General features: G+C 43.2%; 1 protein-coding gene across 6 annotated transcripts in view; it reads left to right on the forward strand.

The window, feature by feature from the left end:
- The window catches only part of TNIP1 (TNFAIP3 interacting protein 1), a 108488-nt gene that overhangs the window by 874 nt on the left and 100004 nt on the right, over window positions 1–7610 (forward strand). The gene's annotated exons all lie outside the window — the stretch shown is intronic.

A 7610-nucleotide genomic window follows, 5' to 3' on the forward strand; every position in this document is an offset into this window, starting at 1 on the left:
GTTGTCTCTATTATTGCTACAGTTGTTTAGTTTATTTGTGGTTTGTTTATATAGTTTACTAGTGTAAGTGTGAGCTGGTTGCTGTGTATATGATATGTGAATGTATTTTATACTGTGTATTAAAATGCTTTAGTAAAAATATTATTTTAAAAAAAGATGAGGACCCCTGGTTACCTGAGGACAAGGCAGTGCACAGTGGAGGACACACAAGACAAATGTAGGACATGAAAGCTAGGACAGGTCTTGAGAAAGAAGGATGCCTGGCCATCCTGCAAGGGAAGCTTGCTCAGGCAGCATTGGTGTGTTCAGCCATTTTGCCACAGAAAGAGAGAGAGAGAGAGAGACATCCCTGGTTATTACCTCTGATTGGGTGCAAGTGTGTAAAGGGTGCTTGTTGGGGAAGATGGAGCCTATCTCATATCTCTTTGAAAAGTAAGGGCTTGTTGTTAACTGCCCTCACATCTACCAGAGACATGACGATCCTGTGGATGAGGCATTTCCAAGACTCCCTGTCTTCCACTGCTCTGCTAAGGTCCTGCAAGTTCATACCATGACCACCCAAATAGAGTCTATCCATCTGGCCTGCAGTCTTCTACTACCCTCTGTCTTTCCTAGCATTGTTATCTGTTCTGGTGAGTAATGTCTTCTCATGATGTGGCCAGAGTACAACAGTCTCAGTTTAATCATCTTGGCTTCCAGGAAGAATTCAAGCTTGATCTATTCAAGGATCCATTTGTTTGTCTTTTTGGCTGTGCATGATATCCTCAGCACTCTTCAGCACCAAGGCTGGGGAGTATTGCTGATTTTGGGGTTACTCCTTGTTGTACTCCAGAGTAAGATATTTTTTCTTAATGTTTCTCCTACTCCTGTAAAACCTCTTACACCTTTACTCCTACTCCCCAGCCCTGGGAAAAAGCCCCAGTTGCTTTGCAAGGTTGGTGCGTGTGTGTCTTTGCCTCCCAGTCTCTTCCCAGTGCAATATAATTTTAAAAATTGGTGTTTGCAAGTACAATATAATAACAGGAATAAGGAGCAGCAAATATATATTGTTATTCCTTATTCTTACTCCTGTAAAAACCTCTTACTCCTTTACTCCTTACTTCTACTCCTACTCCCCAGCCCTATTCAGCACCACATTTCATTTCAGAAGAGTTTATTTTCATAGAATCATAGAGTTGGAAGAGACCGCAAGGGCCATCCAGTCCAACCCCCTGCCATGCAGGAAATCCAAATCAAAGCATCCCCGACAGATGGCCATCCAGCCTCTGCTTAAAGACCTCCAAGGAAGGAGACTCCACTACACCCTGAGGAAAGAGTGTGTTCCACCGTCGAACAGCCCTTACTGTCAGGAAGTTCCTCCGAATGTTGAGGTGGAATCTCTTTTCCTGTAGCTTGCATCCATTCTTCCGTGTCCTGTTCTCGGAGCACAGAAAACAAGTTTTGCTCCCTCCTTTTCTTTCTTTAAACTCTTTATTCATTGTTCCGCTCTCACATCTGTACCTGGTGTGGGGATCCAGTGGATTGGATGGTTCCGACTTTAACTGTTCATTGTACATCCTTACACCTAGTCTTGTCCGGTTCTCTCATACCTGGCCTTCCCATTCCTGGGCTTTTTATTTCTGAATGTAGTCTCCATTTCATTCAGTGTTGATCCAAGGTACGGAACTCTGATTATTTCATTTTCCTCATAGATCCCTGGTTATTATCTCTACTGCTTGGGGTGGGTGCCCAGCTGTAAGTGGTGCTGGTTAGGGGAAGAAGCTGAATCTTATGTTATTGTCTTGGGGAGGAAGCTTGATTTAAGAGTGGGCACAGGCCCTGTGTGTAATATGGTCACCCAAGTTAAGGATCAAATCTTCTCTGCTGGAAACGGACGTTTAGCAGGTAAGAACCAACGTCCTTATCTATTATGGTGTAAAAGTAAATCCAGTGATGGCCATGTTGGCTATAGCAAAGTACAATACATCCTAAATCCACCAAAAACAGTTGATAGCGTATTGGGCCAACCAGAATTCACAAAAATACGATGATGCGAGCTTTCAAGTTCCAGTAGCAGTGATGATGGGATATGATGGTGCTTTGTTGTGTTGTTCAGAGTTATTTCTTTATAGGATCTAACCCAGTTCTTTTATAGCTGCCCTTGTCAGTCTATTCTTCTTATTTATGTAGGGGAAGGTGGAGCTATCTCATATTTGTGGGGAAATCTAGATTTTCAGAGTAAGGGCACAGTCCTTTAAAATATGATCAACCAAGTAAAGCCCCTCACCAAGATCTAAAACGATATTTTAACTGGCCAAGGGGCATGGCCTTTACTCTGTTCATCATTCCTTCTTATCTGTCTGCAGCCTTTGACCTGTTGATCACGTCTCCTAGTATAACTCTCTCTGACCTTGGGTTCTCAGACTCTGTTCTCGACTGGTTTAGATCTTATTGTCTGGCAGATCTTTTGCAGTAGTTGCACGGTGGTCAGACTGTCTTTCCTGTTTCCCTTATCTGGTTGGAGTTTTCCCCAGGGGCTCTGTTCTGGGTTCCCTTCTGTTTTTCTCTCTACAACACTGTTCCTTAGGTAAACTCATTAGCTCTTTGTTTTTCCTCCTCCTATTGTATGCCGATGACACCCAGTGTTCTTTCCAGCCCTGACCTTTCTCCAAGGCTTGAACAGCAAAGTTTCGTCTTTTCTTCACAGAGCTGTCTCCACTGGATGCGGCCATCGGCGTTTGAAAGCTCAACATGTCCAAGATGGAGCTTCTTGTTTTCCGCCTAGTCCACCCTTCCACACTCCTTTTGCTGTCTGTGGGACAACATTCTATTCAACCAGGTCCAGCAAAACCGCTAGTCTTGGTTTCAATCTTTGATCTTCTCTGCGTGTTCCCTCAGATTCCAGACCACAGCCAAGGCTTGTAGATTCTTTTTATAAAATATGCCAAAATCAGACTCTACTGAAGAAGATCCTGGTCCATGTGCCTAGTGGTCTCACGACTGTTGATTACTGTAACGTCCTCCTGGCTGGGTCCTTCTTTCACCTCCGTCCTTTAATCTCTGTCCAGCATTCAGCTGCACCACATTATCACATCCACCCACCGCTCTGACAAATCTCGTCCTGTTTGGGTTTCCCTTCACTGGCGCCCTCTCCCTTTCTGCATTCAGTAAAGCTCCTGCTGTCGACATTTCAAAGCCCTCATAGGACGGGCCCCTCCTTCTTATATCAGACCTTCTTTCTCCTCACCTTCCCACCAGGGCCCTCCGTTCTGGTAGTCAAGTCTGTGTCCCAGCCCCGGATTCCTCTGCCCCATCCCGGATTCGCCCCTTTTCACTTGCTGCCCCTCACTCCAGGAACCTTCTTCCCTCTCGAGCAAGGGCCATCACTTCTTTAACCAGCTTCAAAACAGAGTGAAGACCATCCTGTTCAGAAGAAGCGTTCCCAGCATTGCATAAATTGTCGCTTGCTATTGATATTCTTTTGGTTGCCTGTTTTATCGACACCATTTCCTGTATTGCTATGTACTTTTATGTATTAGCCTACTAGCCCCCACCACCTTTCCCTTCTCCTTTTATGTAGTCTTTTTAGATTGTAAGCCTGAGGGCAGGGAACCGTCTAATTAAAAAGATTGTATGTACAGCGCATGTGTAAATTACATGCGCTTTATAAATAAAGGTTATAATAATAATAATTAAATAATGGTTTGAATCTGTTATGATTGTAACCGAGTGATTTGATGCTTGCTCCCAAAGGCATGATGCTAAAGTGATGGTTGGATTTAATGTGACTTTTGCTGAGAATTTAACCTTATTTTCAAAGGTGATTGAAAATAATAATTTTTCAAAGGGTGTGGGAGTGTCAGAAAGACAATGTTTTGGTTATTTTGGTCCTGATCACATGGTGTTTTCCTACCTTGTTAAAAGAAGGTTAACTTCCTTGTGTTAATCATAGACTGAGAATTGGAAAGGGATCACAAGGGCCATCCAGTCCTGCTCCCTGTCAAGTAGCACTTCTGAAAGTTAGCCATCCATTTTTAATGAGATCTGAGCAATGGAAGGCTCATGCCAGACTGTGATGCCACATAAGAGGATAATTATATACCAGTGCGTTAAGTGCTGGTTTTGGCTTTGGAGCAGCTGACCTACCTGCCTAGATACTTAGAACATCAGGACCCAGCCGGTTCCTTGTGATTCTACTGATTGCAGTGTAATGTACTAGCAAATTTATGCCTAGAATTGTAGTGTTGGGTTCAGCTATTAATTTGTATTCATCCTTCTTGGTAAGGAGTTCAACCTGAAAATGTACCATTCTTTCCACATGTGGTTGGTTTGATTAAGAGATAGCAGCTACCCAAAGAGCACCCCCACCCCACCCCTGATTATGGAGCTGAATACAGCTCTCCCCATTACAGTGTGAAGACTCTTTCCCTTACACCAGGGATGAGGAGAACATATAGACTGCAGTACTCATCATCCATCAGCTTTGGCTGTGCTGGTTAAGGCTGCCAAGAGTAGCAGTCTGACAGACTTTAGAGAGTTGCATGTTATCCACCCTTTGCATTACTCCATTTTTGCTTTTGGGTTAACTTTTTTGGTTTTCTGATACTTTTCCTTCTAGGAATATTATTATCATTATTTAATCATTCACTCATATTCCTCTTTTCACCAAAAAAGTGGATCTTAAGGTAGTTTACACGAAATAAAACAAATACAGATGAAAGTATAAAATTGATAGAACTGCAGATTGGGTCTCCCACATCCAGAAGCGTTTTGGATTTTAGAATATCTGTATTTATGAGAAAGCTGTGTTTATACACCATATACACATAGCCTGATGATAATTTTATACAATATTTTTAATAATTTTGTACATAGAACAAGGCTTGATGGTTCAGAGCACCGAATCATCAGAAAATAAAGGTGTCATAATCTTAGTCACCCATGAAAAATGTTTTGGTTTTTGGAGTATTTTAGATTTCAGGATTCTGGATAAGGGAGACTCGACCTGTATTAAAAGTCCTGTCAGTCAGTTCCTAAAAATCCTGTTTGAAAGAAAAGTTTTCACTCGCTGAAGAAGGGCAAAAAGGAGGGACCCATCCTAGCCTTCCCCGAAGAGGGACTTACAAAGTCTGAAAGCAGCGTTTCCTATGTTTTCACTAGAGGTGCCTGTGAATTTGGTTGGACCAAAAGAAGGACTTCTCTGAAAATCTTAGATCACAAAAGCTCATATAGGATTATTGTCATTGTTGTGCAAGACCTTCAAAGCATTTCTGACTTATGGAAACCCTAAGGCGAACTTTTAACGGGGTCTGCTTGGCAAGTTTCTTCAGAGGGGAATTGCCATTGGAGGTCTGAGGCTGAAAAAGTGTGAATTGCTCAGGGTCACCAAGTGGGTTTCATGGCCAAATAAGGTTTCAAACCCTGTTCTCCAGAGTTATAGTCCAATGCTCAAGCTGCTGCACCATGTTAGCTTTCTTGTAGTTTGGTGAGATATTCAGTCTGGTCTGTCTGTCAGAGAAATCTGGTGCCTCACCAAACTACAAATCCAAGTATTCTGTAGGATGGGGTCATGGCAGTTAAAGTGATGTCCAAACTGCTTTATTTTTGCAGTCTGGATATACCCTTGGTGACATCTTCTGGCCTAAAAATTTTGTAAATGGCATGGAAAACTAGCTGCCCACATTGCTTACTCCCCCTTTTCATTTTCTGCTGAAGTATATTAAACCAAAACCAAAAGCTTTCCCACATTCATTCCCACTAGGATATTTCTTGAAGTGATAACTCAACAGAATGCATTCTGTGAACATTCTCACATTTCCCCATAGATAGTACAGATAAGTGTTCAGCTGCTGATTTATGTACTATTTTAAAAAAGCTAATTCATCATTCTCAAGCTGATACATAATTGCACTGTACCGAAAACAGTGCCCCAAACATATTCCTACATAGGTTCAGATCCCATTTTGCTTATTATTTTTGCTGCACTCTTGCTTATTGTACTTTACCTTTGCTTATAACAGTGGTGGGCAAAGTGCGGCTTATGGGCCACATGTTTTTGTGGCCTCCAGATCCCCACAGGGGTCAAAATATCTATTTTGTTCTAGAATCCCCCCTTTTACTCCAGAATGCCCCCAAATGTACTCTAGGAGTTGTGGAGAATGAGCTTCTACCATGTTTGGAAGCTTCCTGGGTTCCCCATGGTTCAAATAGAATTCTGAATTCTTCTTGTAGATATGGAATGAAGAAACTGTAGTTATCCATATATGGTTGGATTTCTGTTCCCATTTTCCTTAGCCAGCATCACCACTGGTTAAGAATAATGGGACCGACAATTCAATAAAATCTGGAAGATCCCAAGTTCCCAGCCCCTGCTATAGGCTGTCAGCAATATAAGCAACTTGAGAACACACAATACATTGACTGTCATCACTTTTATACAAATAGCCAAATGTGACAACAGTAATAATGTAATATTAGCAATAGCATTTGGGTGCAGAAAGAATCCCACTTTATAGGATTGTGAGATTTGTTAGTGCTGTTGTCTTTCTGATGGCACAATCAGTTACCCAAATTGCCCAGCCCTTAATTCATTTAGTGTTTCTGCATTCCTCTTTTGCAGCTGATCACAAGATAACTTGGATGGTTACTTAGATGATTACTCTATAACAATTACTTCCTGTAAGCAAGGTTGAAGTCACTTTTAGATCTCTCAAGAATGAGATCACCTTGGAAAGTTTCACTTCTGAGAAGTTTCTGTTGGAGATATCCTGACTTGCCAGGTTATATTGTGTTTTCTGATAGGAAGACTCAGCTTTGGTAAAATACAGGCATGTTCACATGTGAATTTTTACTGGGATATTTGGTGTTGCTGCTCCTCGGCTTTACTGGTAAGAAAGATTTTTTCTTTAGCTGCTACTTTTTCATGCATATATCAAACAACTAATGCATAATTGTTCATTAGTTTCAAATGAGGTACAAGTCTTGCCTCCCTTCCTTGTGTTATATATTTTCCCAACAACTAAAAAAAACCCTGTTTACCATTGTTGGGAAATGGCAATTATTTCTTTAGCTAGTGAAGTACAGTACAGTTGTCCCTTGATATTTGCGGCTTTGACACTCGTGGTTTTGATTATTTGCTAGGTCAAGCCTGCTGTGCATGCACTCCTCCTCCTCCCTCCCGGGCTTTTCCCCTGGGGAGGGAAAATGCCCATGTGGGAGAAGCTGGAAAGGGTGAGCACACCAATCCAGGACTGAGAGGTGCCTCTTTCCCCAAGCAGCTCTCTTGCCTTGGGAAGGGATTTGAGGAAAATAACCCCCCACCCTTTTCCAGGACAGGGAGCTACCTGGAGAAAGATAGCTCTCTTGCCTTGGGAAGGGGTTTGAGTAGGCTTGCCATATCCCGCCTGGGGGCGGGACTTTCCCGGTTTGGGGTGGGTCCACACGGTCCCGCCCCGGTTTGGCCCCGCCCCCGGGACACCCCCCTTCCAGAGAGGGCCTGGAGGCTGGGGCTTGGGAGAAGCTCTCCCAGGCCCCTCCGGAGGCCCTGGAAGCGGCTCCGCGGTCGCGGAGCAGTCCTCCAGGGCCTCTGGGGCTTGGGAGAAGCTCTCCCAGGCCCCTCCGGAGGCCCTGGA

Source organism: Sceloporus undulatus, chromosome 2, assembly GCF_019175285.1.
Source record: "Sceloporus undulatus isolate JIND9_A2432 ecotype Alabama chromosome 2, SceUnd_v1.1, whole genome shotgun sequence".
NCBI lineage: Eukaryota > Metazoa > Chordata > Lepidosauria > Squamata > Phrynosomatidae > Sceloporus > Sceloporus undulatus.